Source organism: Phyllobates terribilis, unplaced genomic scaffold (assembly GCF_046119375.1).
Source record: "Phyllobates terribilis strain yellow unplaced genomic scaffold, ASM4611937v1 Scaffold_3__8_contigs__length_932513732, whole genome shotgun sequence".
NCBI classification, from domain to species: domain Eukaryota; kingdom Metazoa; phylum Chordata; class Amphibia; order Anura; family Dendrobatidae; genus Phyllobates; species Phyllobates terribilis.
In genome coordinates, this window is record NW_027362763.1 from 242,876,835 (window position 1) to 242,891,025 (window position 14,191).

The following is a 14,191-nucleotide window of genomic DNA, read 5'->3' on the forward strand; positions in this document are numbered from 1 at the left end:
AATGGAGGGATTTGGAGTTTAGTGCATACTTATCATATAGTGTAGACCAGGTCCCCGCCAGGAGCTATGCCAGGAGCCCCACATAATGTGCTGTGCCAGGAGCCGCATCACTGAGGCCCCATCACGCCCTGCAGCAGGACAGGGCAGCTGTCCTGACAGCTGCTGTTCAGCTGCATTTACTTCATCCCAGGGGCGGACACAGACTGTAGTGGGCCCCTGTGCAAGAAATTTTTGGGGGCCCCCCCCGCCCTTCATAAGGCAACAAAGTTATGTAAACATAACCCCCCCATGTGCATCTCTCACCCCCCCATGTGCAGCTCACCCCCGTGCATCTCTCATCCCCCTCCGTGCATCTCTCATCCCCCTCCGTGCATCTCTCATCCACCCCCCGTGCATCTCTCATCCCCTCCGTGCATCTCTCATCCCCTCCGTGCATCTCTCATCCCCCCCGTGCATCTCTCACCCCCCCGTGCATCTCTCATCCACCCCCCGTGCATCTCTCATCCCCCCGTGCATCTCTCACCCCCCCGTGCATCTCTCATCCACCCCCCGTGCATCTCTCATCCCCCCCGTGCATCTCTCATCTCTCCCCTCCCCCCATGTGCATCTCTCATCTCTCCCCTCCCTCCCATGTGCATCTCTCATCTCTCCCCTCCCTCCCATGTGCATCTCTCATCTCTCCCCTCCCCCCCATGTGGATCTCTCATCTCTCCCCTCCCTCCCATGTGCATCTCTCATCTCTCCCCTCCCCCCCATGTGGATCTCTCATCTCTCCCCTCCCCCATGTGCATCTCTCATCTCTCCCCTCCCCTCCCCCCCATGTGGATCTCTCATCTCTCCCCTCCCCCATGTGCATCTCTCATCTCTCCCCTCCCCCATGTGCATCTCTCATCTCTCCCCTCCCCCCCATGTGGATCTCTCATCTCTCCCCTCCCCCATGTGCATCTCTCATCTCTCCCCTCCCCCCATGTGCATCTCCCATTCCCCCCACTCCTAGTTAATTGTATTTAAAAAAAAATAAAACTTGTTATACTTACCCCCATGCGATCCCTGCAGAATCCTGGCGCTCGTCCAAATCGCTGACACCAGGTTCTCCTGACTTCCGGCCATGTGACGGCGCCGTCACATGACCGGAAGTCAGGGGAATCATGAAGGTGCTGCCGCAGCAGCGCAGCGCTAAGATGTCCCGGACCCGGCGCTTAGCATGCGGCCGGGGGCCCCATGAGGAGAGAGACGCACAAGAGGGGGGCTCCGAGGGGGCTCCTACCGGCCGGGCCCCATACTGGAGTCAGGGCAGTCATGCCCTGATGGCGGCCCTGCTGGAGGCTGGAGGGGCCCCCTCTCCCCGCGGACCGGCTGAAAAACCCCAACGGCCCGGTCCTGGTCCGCGGACCGGCGGTTGCGGACCTCTGCACTACAGGATGCAGGAGACCCCTGCACATTTTTACACTTTAGGGGTTACCAAAATGACAGTGGTAGCATGCATACTTCTCGGTCATACAGTACAGCACTAACGAAAATGTATTTTTCATCTCACCCTATATATATCAGATGAGCAGACATAGTCTTCAGGAGGTGCACGAATGGAAGACTGCATGTCAGTAATCAACAAGAAAGGTCCAAATACACGAGAGTTAACGAGCAACATGTCCAAGAGAAAAAAAATATTAAAAACAACAAATTTAATGTATCATTTTAAAACCATGATCGGGAAAGGGGGAGGGGGGAAAGGAATCATCAGTAAGCTTACGTGTTTCGAACAGGAAGGTTCTTATTCATAGCATGCTATGAAATGTGTAAGCTTACCCCAGGGATGATTCCTCCTCCCGCTTTTTCGATCATGGTTTTAAAATGATCCAATGAATTAGTTGTTTTTAATATTTTTTTCTCTTGGATGTGTTGCTGGATAATTGTCCTGTATTTATTACAGCACTAACATATTATCTAAATGTGGTTAGCTTAAGGAGAACTGTCAGGTGCTCAAGTCTCACAATCCATCTGCAATACCAATTAAAACATTATTCCTCTATGAATCTGATAGTCCAGTCAATACATGCTATTGTAAGGTGCTCAAATGAGGTAGTCTTGGGCGAGCTGTAGCCCATTCTTGCTTTGGCACCCTACAGACAAAGTGTGTCCTTGATCTGGTGTGCTGCTGTGTATGTGCTGTTTCCCACTTACTTCTGGCTAGATGGCCACTTCTGACTCCAGGAATTCCTTTTCTGGAACCGTGGCAGCAATCAATGAAGAGGACATAGAGTTCATAAAAACAACCAGAACTTTACTTGGTAACTGGCAGTATATACAGTATTTACAGGCAGGTATGAAGGATAAGGCCCAATGGGTTGTCATATTTCCCACAGGTACCGGATACAACTTCTTCCCTTGTTCCTGATCTAGGTGAAGCATTTCTGTTGCTTTCTTCTCTAGCCCTAGAGACTCTTCCTCACCAATGACAGTATATCTGGATCCCAATTCACTCCACGTCCTAGAGCATGAGTCCTGACTTCTTCTGCAGCCTTGCAGACAGAATGTGCCCCCAGAACCCTGACGACTTTCTTGAAGTTCCCAGGCTGACTAAGGGGACTCTTGTGGATGGATTCTCTGGCGATCCACTGTCCAGGATATTAGGCCCACATCTACCCTAGCAGCCTCTACAGAGCCTGATGTTTTCTGCTGAACTGCTCAACACTAAGTGACCTCTACTTCCTGTTCCTGACTCTAACCAGAGATTCCAAAAGTGTCCACCCACTATGGGCTGTCCTCACACTTAATTAACTGTCACACTGTCTCTGCAGGCTGTGTTACCGGGTAAAACGTAACCTTTCACTCACATTCTAGACAGTGCCATCTTGTGACCATTAGTTAATACTACAGCCCACAAGGAGACATATCAGGAACAAAACATTATTCACTTTCTATACCACAGCAGCATTGATGTCTTCAGGGGGAACATGGCAGCTTGTCCATCTACTTACATTTCCCCCTTCTTTGATGATGGTCGTCCTTGTCCATCTGGAAAACCTGCAAGACACCAATGCATAAAACCAAAAATAAAGATTAATTATTTGCTACTCTGGAAGGCAGATGTTTTCTTCTCTATTTCTTTGGGTCAACAAGACCCCGGTCCCACTAGGTTGGGACCCCAGAACTAAGAGTCCATGTCCATATTTGACAGAGGCCCACAGGCCAACACATCAACAGCCCTTCCTGTCCAAATACACAGTCCTCAAGGTTCCTGACCTGGCTGGAACATCAGGTCATCCGTTTCCCCCTCCCCGAAACGTTGATCCATACGACCAGGACACTGTCCATCAGAGGTACAGTCCATAAAGAACAAATCCATAGGAGGATTGGGACAAAGTCCTCAACTGGTTGGGCAAGGTCCCTGGCGAAGGGTGTAGAACCCTCTTGCAGCACACATCCCCACAACCAGCGGGGAGGATAAGCAAGGGGCAAACCAACCGTCAGCCGTCTGCAGCTACTACAGGCCCACCTGGCCTCGAGGGTATCTTGAACCATCCCTCTGATTCCTCCAAAACACACAGACCTTCTGGTCATGAAGGCACCAACAGTCCTTCCAAAAATAATAATCGTTTCCTGAGACTCGACTGGGCTTCAGCCTTTAAATAGGGGTTCCTCGGAACTCGACCCCTCAAAATAGCCCGCTGGATCAATCGAGTAACTGCAACTGCCCAGAGGGCACCTTGGTCGCTGCTCAGGTGTCTTCTGGAATTTCTCCATCTTCTTCCAGACTCCTCTCAGGCAGAACCAAGCAACTTCCAGACGAAGTCATCACTGGAACTACCTGCACATCTGCATCAGGCTCCCAGAGTGAAGTTAAGGCCCAAAGTCCATCCTGGAGCTCCTCTACCAGATTATCCTGACTAGTGCAGGGGGAAAAGTGGTCCAACCTCACATGCTCCCCTTGGGTGTGACTTATGGCATCCTTACTGCCCCATGTAATTTTTTTCTGTTCTGGAAATCTTGTGCACAACTTCTGTCCTTCTATGCACAATGAAACCAATGAACTCCTCCCAACTTTATTAGCATTCTGCACATGCCTAGAAAGGAAGGATGTTGAGCGCATGCAAAAATAATTTGAGCATAGACGTCAATCAGAACCAGGGTGGCATAATTACTGCATATAAGGTCTGTCTGCTTTGTGTAAAAAATGCCCAACCTCCTGGACATTTGAGGTTAATTTGCATATGGCAATTATAAAAAGTTTTTTTTGTTGTTGCAATAATAGCTATTAGGCCACGGCTCCACTATCAGTATTTGGTCAGTATTCGGTCATTTCTTTTCTCAGGAGTGGTAGCCAAAACCAGGAGTAGGTGATAAATGCAGAATTGGTGCACTTGTTTCTATTATATCTTTTCTCTGATTGTTCCTCAACTGGTTTTGGCTTCCACTCCTGACAAAAAATACTGATCGAATACTGACCAAATACTGATAGTGGGGCCGTGGCCTTCGGGGCATGATTGGAATGGAAGGTTAGCATTCTAAATGGCAATGGAACTGCCCTGTGAGGCTTGGTGGAGCTAATAGGCTTCCACTAACAAGTTTAGGAGCAATCCAGCTGGCGACTCTTGGAGGATGGCAGACTGAGTGTTATTGCTTATGTTTTGGATAATTCAGTTTAATAGACCGCTTTTCTCCCACTCCTCACTGACACAATATGCATAATTGAGTTACAGATATTTCTTGTATATTGACCACTTTGAAGAACAATCAGAGGTACTGTATTGTCATGAAGTCAGTTTCGCTTCTGCATCCGGGAACAATCCAGAGAGTAATCCTTGTTAAGGCTCATAGGAGTGTGACAATTCTTTTTTCACCAATTCATCTCAATACACTTATGTATTATGTGTATTATGCTCGATACTATACTTTGTAGATCAGAGATGCCTATGCCTCTAATCTGTTCATTTGTCAAGAACACCTTATCGCTTTCTAACTCTGATATATTTTTCTGCTCCAATGACAACTATTCAGCTGAGATATATGATGATATATCAATCTCCGTTCTGTGCTGAGCTCAAGGATCCTGACTGCAGTGTCTACATTTACATTTTAGTGAATATGAATAGCGGTACCAGAGCGCCAATAACAGGGCAAAAATATTAAAAGGACTGATTTATTAATATACACACAACGCGTTTCGGTGGACACAGCCACCTTCATCAGGTGTGACAAGCAGCAAACAATTGATCCTTATATACATTTGACTAGGTATACAATTACTTAAAAGGGGCGGGGCCAGATACAGAGTAATACCTCTATATTAACCCCTTGAGTTCATATATGCTCAATAGAGTAAAAAAGATTGTTATAAAATAATGCCTAATGAAGCATATAGGGTTCTTATAAAAAGGATTCGCTGTAAAAAAAACAAACAAAACTTGTGAATCCTATAATCTTATACTTCATAGGATATATTGTCATCTACCACCCTATATTTTAGATTATATAAAAAAATAATAATAATAATTTTTACATACAACATAAAACAATGCATAAATATAAAGTATAAAATTACAATCAGTTTCTATCATTGTAATTAGGAAAAGTAGACGAAGAAAGGAAAGAGAAAAAAAAGAGAAAAAAAAAAATAATTCCAAAAAAAATCCCCAAAAAAATAATAAAAAAAAAAAATCAAAAAAAAAAAAAAAAATCACAAAATAAAAAAATAAAAAATTTTTCTTTAAATTTTTCTCCTTTCTCTCTCTCCTCCCTCCTCCCCTCCCTCTCCTTTCCCCTCTTCCCTCCTTCTCTCTCTCCTCCCCCCTCCTCCTCCATATAAAAGATATATATAATAAATTTGTTAAAATATGAAAACAATTATTTAAAAAGTTGTCTTCTCTATATTAAGGTTCAAACCTTCAGGAGACAAGATTCCCATTTTGAAAATCCAATAATTTTCACGTGTAATGAGACGATTTAGTCTATCAGGGTGTGTATCAACTATATGATCAATGATAGTTAGTTTTAGGTTATTAGGATTTTTTTGATGTTCTTTTAAGAAATGATTAGAAACACTATGTAGGGGAAAGCCGTTTCTAATGTTTTGGCGATGTTTATTTAATCTGGAGTGCATTTCCTGGATAGTGCGGCCAATGTATTGCAGGCCGCAGGTGCACTGGAGCAGATAGATCACATATGAGGACTGACATGTAAGTCTAAAGCGAATGGGATATATCTCTCCAGTGACCGCAGAGACGAATGTTTTGGCTCCGTTATCAATGGATTGACAGCATAAGCATTTAGGGACATTACATTTATAACATCCATTATTGCTAATAGGAGCTGGATGGTTCGGTCTTCTACCAATTGTTGTATTGCTAGGGGCTATATAGTTTCCTAGATTTTTACTCCTCCCATATATGACATGAGGAAATTCCGGTAAATGACCAGTTAATATTGGATCATTACTTAAAATGAACCAGTATTTTTTTAATAAACTGGATAACACTTGCGTAGGTTTACCATAAGTAGTAATCAGATTTAAACTGAAATCGTTGTTTGGCTCTTGGCTGGTATTCTTGGATATGTTGATACACAGGTTCTGTGATAGGGATCTAGTTTTGGAGAAAGCATCCTCTAATAATTTCCGGGGGTATCCCTTAGCTCTAAAACGTTTTTGTAAAACCTTAGATTCCAGAAAAAAATCCGAATCATGTGTACAATTTTTTCTGACACGCCAATATTGACCATATGGAATATTTCTAATCCAGCTGGGTAGATGGCCACTGTCAAATTCAAGATAGCTATTTACATCCACTTCCTTAAAGTGGGTAGATGTGGATATTTTACCCGAATTGTCTATATTTATCTGAAGGTCAAGATATTGAATATTACTCTCAGATATGGTAGAGGTAAAGGAAAGACCCCAGTCGTTAGAGTTTAATTCATCCGGGGGTGTTGGTGAAGCTGGGCGTCTATCTCGGCATTACATGCAACTAACCTGACCACGTGATATACCACCAAGAGATCAGGATCTGTGAACGCCGCTGGAAATAGATGACAGCCACCAACAGAGCGGAGCTTGTGGAGCTTTACACTGGGGTTGTGCAGAGGTGCACAACTTCATAAGGTTAGTAACCATCCCCACACCCCTCTACAATTGCAATACTGAGTCACCCATTGCGCCTTGTTCTCTCCTCTCTTTACATTTACATTTTAGTCTTAGTTCCTGACAGGGGAAACCACTCATGGGCTAAATACAATTTATGGGTTGGTTCGTTAAGGTTTGTGGTAATGTGGTCATATTCTATGCCATTTCCTAGTGCACAAATACTGTAGTGTTCTCTTTTTTCTGCTGCACCTTACAGTCAAAAAATTAATAAAATAAAATTTTTAAAAAATTGTTTCAGGTTACATATTTTTATCTAAAAAAAGATGAAAGATATAACAATGCTTATATTTTGGCTGTATATGTACATTTTTTAAGCCTTTAGAGTTTGTTTTCTCATAGCAAAAATGCAGCAGATTTTCTGCTGTGGATTTGCTTGCGAAAACTCTGCTGCAATTTAAAGTACCAACATTGTTCTTGCATAGGATTTTAAGAAATGTCATGTACAAGCAGATAGAGGTAGATATCCATAGTGTAAAGTGATCACTACTGCTGAACTTAATGTCTGTATTATCAGGAATGCATGTATGAAAATTGATGTATCTAGTGTGAGGCAGTGATGGGAGTAATATACAAAGGTCGCTCTGTGTCCGCTAGGATGTGTATGGAGACATACTGAACCCGCTGGAGGGCATTGTACTTACAGCCACTGCTGTGGGTATGGCGCAAAATTAAAGTAAGTGTGAACTAGGTCAAGTTTTTTGACCAAGTCAGATTAAGAAAACCTGATATGGGCTAATAATTTTGGAAAGGTCTGTAGGAACGTAGTGGGATGGATCTTTTCCTCCGGACTGGGTCTTGCAAATGGGCCATGGCCACGGTTTATATTTGAACCTCCAGGAAAGGGCCAGGTATGGTTGGTGTTGTTCATTTGTTGCAGAGCTGAAGGTTCTGAGTGTGTCTGGCTGTGTGATGTGAATTCAGACTGGTGCCAGAGACCTGGATAAAGTCGACGCTGCCCTCGAATTTCCTACAGTAGTGCAGGTGCCTACTGTGCAGAACTGATTGTGGATGTTACTGGCTGCGATCTGGATATGAAATGTCTGTGTTTGATTTGTGAAGCTGGCAATTAAAGACTTTTTGTTTTTCTTGAATTGAAGTTACCTGGGTCACTGCATCGCTACCTTGCTGGTGAAAAAAACTGTTTCTTTACACTAGCTATAGAAAGCAGGACGGAGGTTGACAAGCCTCAAATTAATATTTTAATAGACTATAGATTGGACTTGCTCTGTTGTAAGATTCTGAACAGAGTAAATATTTCTTGGAAAGGATCATGACTACCGAAACTTTTCCTAGTTGGCTGTTGTGAGGAGCTGCCCACTTACTAAAGACTATGATACCTTTCTAGCACGGACCACCATTTTTGTCAATATTATTATTGTGTGTTATTAGTGATTTACTTGTTATGTTTTATATAGTTCTGTTTACTTGTCAGTATTTAAGATTCACTTGTAAAATGTCTAGTATTTCACTAATCTCATCTTTATCTCAGGAGTCCATTGTTTCAACAGCCAATAAGCTCATTAGGTGAGTGTAGATTGTAGACACAGTGGAGCCGTGACCATAGGGGGTCTTACAGGCAGTCTCAGATGAAGGCTTCTAGAATATTCTTCATTGTTTTAGCGAACAGTAAATGCTTAAGGGAAAGGGTGTTATGACTTCTGGGCTGGGAGGGGGCTGACCCCAGAGAAGGAGAGGACAGACATGTTTTAGTTTTGGGGTTGGTGGAAGGATGCCGGAGGGTTAGGATCTGTGGCTGTGGACCTGGAGCTGATGGATAGCTTATGGAGTGTTGAAGATCTGTTATCAAATAAAGTGGATAAACGTGCTTTAGTTGTGGATATGTCATTTGGATTTAAACTTTATTGAAGGACTGCTGCTACTGGATATCTGTGCTTTCATCGTTTTATCTGTTGTCTGGAGGATCATGGACTGTGGCTACAGACTAAACTGGCTGGAGATACGAAATCTGTGGGCCAACCAAAAGTTGGGAGGCAGTGGGTATCACCTGATACAAAGCCAGGGGAACTACTGATCCCAGGTTGAGAACTTAAGGACTGAGAGAACTGTATTTTGTCCCTTTACCTGGAATTGCTTTATTACTATGGCTGTGATTAATAAAATATTGTTGCATCGTTAACCTGCCTAGGTGATTACTTACAACCCACAACCTCAGATCTTTACAAGTTACTGAGAGGTGATTTGGCAGAAGAGATGGCAGACTCCATCTACAAGAGGCTCAATAAGGAGGATCTGAGAGCCCTTTGCTCTGAGAGAGAACTAGAGTGGTTGCCAGAGGACAATCGCGCTACCCTAATGCAACACTTGGACGATTGGGACCAGGAACAACCACAGGAGGAGGTCAGTTCAGACGTGTATGAGGGACAACTGCCAAGGGCTGTCACCCAGATGGAGGATTGACCGACTGAGTTGAGGAGGATGCTGGACATGCCAAGAGAGCGGGCCACGGAGATAGAGCGGGCAGCAGTGTTAAGCAAATATCTGGGTGTGCATGTAGCAGTACCCACACCCACCTCAGGGCACAGGACATTGGATAACAGGAGAGAGGGGCCTGCCTTTTAAAGGTACCAGGATATACCACAGTTCAATGAGGACACCTTGGCTTTGATGAACATCTCCGGTTATTTGAGAACCTCTGTCTGCTGCATGAGGTGTCAGTCAGTGACTGGCCCAGATTTTTGAGCATTGGCCTGACCGGAAAAGCAAGAGTAGCTTTTAATAACTTGTCTTCTGTGGATCAAAGATGTTATTCTACCATTCGCAGCGCATTACTAGAGAGGTATGCCATCACTCCTGAAACCTACCGGAGGAAGTTTCGGGAAACTGACAAGCCTACTGCACACACACATCGGGAGTTTGCCAATACACTACGTATGGCATGCACTCGGTGGATATAAGGACTGGGGGCTCGGGAAGCAGAACATGTCGTGGATATTTTCATGATGGAACAATTTATGTCCAAACTACCAGGTGATTTAAAAGAATGGGTGGCGGATAGAAAACCACTCAGCCTAGATTAGGCTGAAAGATTGGCTGATGATTGGTCTGCTAATCGACCAGGACTACGTGGAAGTACAGTCCTAGCGAGTTGGGAACAGGAGCTTACAGGGAGGCCAGCAAGATCCTTGGACCGGCCAGTTGACAAACTGCAAGGATTTCGGACTTCACAAAGAAGTGGAAGTTTTCCAAACCCCCAAGAACGACCTGTGTTGGGGCGAGGAGGGGTAAATTGTCATAACTGTGGACACATGGGACATTTTGCCAGGGAATGCTGGGAACATTCTAGCCCATATCACAACCTAGGAGGAGGATTGGTGTGCCACTGGGCCAATGTTGTAACTGGAAGCCAAGGACCAGTTCTCACTGCTTCAGCCGAGAGGGAGCAGAACTATCTGCAGACTAATCACCTGCCTGTAGTGACTAATACACAAAATACAATAACTGCTACCATGAAGGAATGTGACCTGGGGGAGGGAAATGACATCCGGGAGGAAGCCGAGGGACTTCGGGACACTGGTTCTACGATCACTCTGGTCAGCCCAGATATTTTCCCCCCAGAACACTATTTTTCAAGCCGCCAAGTGACCATCCCCCTAACTGGGTGTCAGTACTCTGGGGTTGGTCGCAAAGGATACAAGTTTGGTTCTCATCGGGCACGTGTGGAGTTTCCCAGGACAAACTGGGGATCAGGGGAAGGATATGGAGGACCCCGTGGAAGGTACAGACCCCTGATCCAGCAAACTAAATTCAGAGTCCTCGTTCCAGGGCTTCCCCCATCGGGAAGTTGGCAGGATCTGAAAGACCATATGAGAGAAGCTGGATATGTCTATTACACTGACGTATATCAGGGTGCAATGGGGACGGTGGAGTATATTCACAAGGGCGACATGGAATATGCTTTGAGGAAACTGGATGATGCAAAGTTTTGTTCTCATAAGGGTGAGACCTCTTACATTCGTGTCCGTGCTAAAAAAGTGGGGGAGGTATGTGAGGAGCTGCCCACTTACTAAAGACTATGATACTTTTCCAGCACGGACCACCATTTTTGTCAATATTATTATTGTGTGTTATTAGTGTATAGCATTTAGTGTATAGCATATAGTATAGCATTTACTTGTTATATTTTATATAGTTCTGCTTACTTGTCAGTATGTAAGATTCACTTGTAAAATGTCCAGCATTTCACTAATCTCATCTTTATCTCAGGAGTCCATTGTTTCAACAGCCAATAATCTCATTAGGTGAGTGTAGATTGTAGACACATTGGAGCCGTCACCACAGGGGGTCTTACAGGCAGTCTCAGATGAAGGCTTCTAGAATATTCTTCATTGTTTTAGCGAACAGTAAATGCTTAAGGGAAAGGGTGTCTTGACTTCCGGGCTGGGAGGGGGCTGACCCCAGAGAAGGTGAGGACAGACATGTTTTAGTTTTGGGGTTGGTGGAAGGATGCCGGAGGGTTAGGATCTGTGGCTGTGGACCTGGAGCTGATGGATGGATGGCTTACAGAGTGTTGAAGATCTGTTATCAACTAAAGTGGATAAACGTGCTTAAGCTGTGGATATGTCATTTGGATTTAAACTTTATTGAAGGACTGCTGCTACTGGATATCTGTGCTTTCATCATTTTATCTGTCATCTGGAGGATCATGGGCTGTGGCTACAGACTATACTGGCTGGAGATACGAAATCTGTGGGCCAACCAAAAGTTGGGAGACAGTGGGTATCACCTGATACAAAGCCAGGGGAGCTACTGCTCCCAGGTTGAGAACTTAAGAACTGAGAGAACTATATTTTGTCCCTTTACCTGGAATTGCTTTATTACCATGGCTGTGATTAAGAAAATATTGTTGCATCGTTAACCCGCCTAGGTGATTAGTTACAACCCACAACCTCAGATATTTACAGCTGTGTATGGTACAATTCTGTATAAAGAGCTATAGTGCAAGTATAATCCCTGCAAGGGAAGAGTGGTGTACAGGGGCTGCTGCAGCTAGGGACAAACAGAGTTTTACAACAGTAGACATTGACCTCTTAGTGACCACTAATATGTATTTTTGCTGACCTGAGATATAAGAGAATGGTATCCCCCAATAGGTGAAAATGCAGCAGCTGCCAGCTGTACACTATAGCTGACACCCAGCTGCATCAGTCACAATCAATTTTGGCACTGATCATAGCTGTTTAACCCCTTAGATGCTGCTGGCAATAGTGACTACGACATTTGAATGGGTATCAGAGCATGGGGGCTCCCTCTTTTACCCCATCGGCACCCTGAGATTATGATTTTATGGTCCTGATGGTTGCAATTCATGGCCAAATAACGGCCTTAGAGTCTGCCAGGTGTAGTGACCTGTTCAGAAGTTAGTAACATAGGTGGTAAAAATAAAATTTTTCATTCCTGTCATTAATTCCTGAAAAGCACCTGAAGGGTTAATAAACTACCTGACCACAGTTTTGAATATGTTGACGGGCGCTGTTTTTAAAAAAATTAAATCACTTTTGTGGGTTTTCCGTTATAAGTCTCCCAATGTCACTTCAAAACTGATCAGGTCCCTAAAAAACAAGTTTTGTAAATTTCCTTGAAAACTTGGAAAATTACTGCTACAATTTGAAACCTAATATTGTAACAAAATAAAAGAACAACTTACAAATGGTGCTGCTGTAAAGCAGGCATGAGGTAAATGGCTTTTCATTAACTTTTTTGTGTGTTATAACTATCTGAATAAAAGAAATAATAATTCAAAGTTTAAAAATTGCCAATTTTGGAAATTTATTTATGAATAAACACAAAACATCTCAACCTAAATTTACCAATAACCAGACTACTCAGGCCTCTTCATCAGGCATAGAATAACACAAAATCTGAAGAATACTCATAGTTCTGCTTCACGTCACTTGTCTCATTTATTGCATTATTCTTGTGCCCAGTTGTGTATAAATATGTGATTCTTCAGATTTTTTGTTATTCTATGCCTGATGAACAGGACTGAGTAGTCTCGAAAGCTTGCAATTTGTTACCATCTTTTCAGTTAGAAGTTAAAAGGTATCAACCACTGAAAACTCTCAAATCTTAATATTGCTCTTTTTCTGTATCTTTGACTGAAGAGATGTATAGATCTCTGAATCTAGCCTTGGACAATACTCCCACCCAGATTGTTCCTATTCAGTTGCAAATCCTATAGAAATCCTATAATCCAGTAATCGCAGGTAGCTATTTTTTTTTTTTTGGTGGCCAATCGGGACTTTAGAGAATAAGTATTTGCTTGTGAAATCAGTACCCAGCCAAAATACCCCTAATCTTTTCTGCAGGATTACTCCAGTCCTCATTTATACTTACCATATTTTTCGGACCATAAGACGCACCTAGGTTTTAGATGAGGAAAATAAAAAAAAAAGTTTAAGCAAAAAATGTGGTTATGATGCCCTGTTAAGGGGGTCTGCTGCTGACACTGCTATAGGAGTAATGTTCCCCCAATTCTGTTAATATCCCCCATCCTGGTATATATGGCCCCCTCCTTCCTGTTATATGTGGCCCTCATCCTCATCCTGATATGTATGGCACCCATCATCCCCATCCTGGTATGCATGGCCCCCCTCATCCCTCTTCCTGGTTTATATTGCACCCTTCATCTTGGTATGTATGGCCCCCTTCATCCCTTATCCTGGTATGTATGGCCCCCCTCATCCCTCATCCTGGTATGTATGGCACCCCTCATCCTAGTATGCATTGCACCCTTCATCCTGATATGTACAGTACAGACCAAAAGTTTGGACACACCTTCTCATTTAAAGATTTTTCTGTATTTTCATGACTATGAAAATTGTACATTCACACTGAAGGCATCAAAACTATGAATTAACACATGTGAAATTATATACTTAACAAAAAAGTGTGAAACAACTGAAAATATGTCTTATATTCTAGGTTCTTCAAAGTAGCCACCTTTTGCTTTGATGACTGCTTTGCACACTCTTGGCATTCTCTTGATGAGCTTCAAGAGGTAGTCACCGAAAATGGTTTTCACTTCACAGGTGT

At 43.5% G+C, this 14,191-nt stretch overlaps 1 protein-coding gene across 1 annotated transcript in view; it reads left to right on the forward strand.

The window, feature by feature from the left end:
- Positions 1 to 14,191, forward strand: part of LOC141258512 (uncharacterized) — a 149,633-nt gene that overhangs the window by 121,256 nt on the left and 14,186 nt on the right. The gene's annotated exons all lie outside the window — the stretch shown is intronic.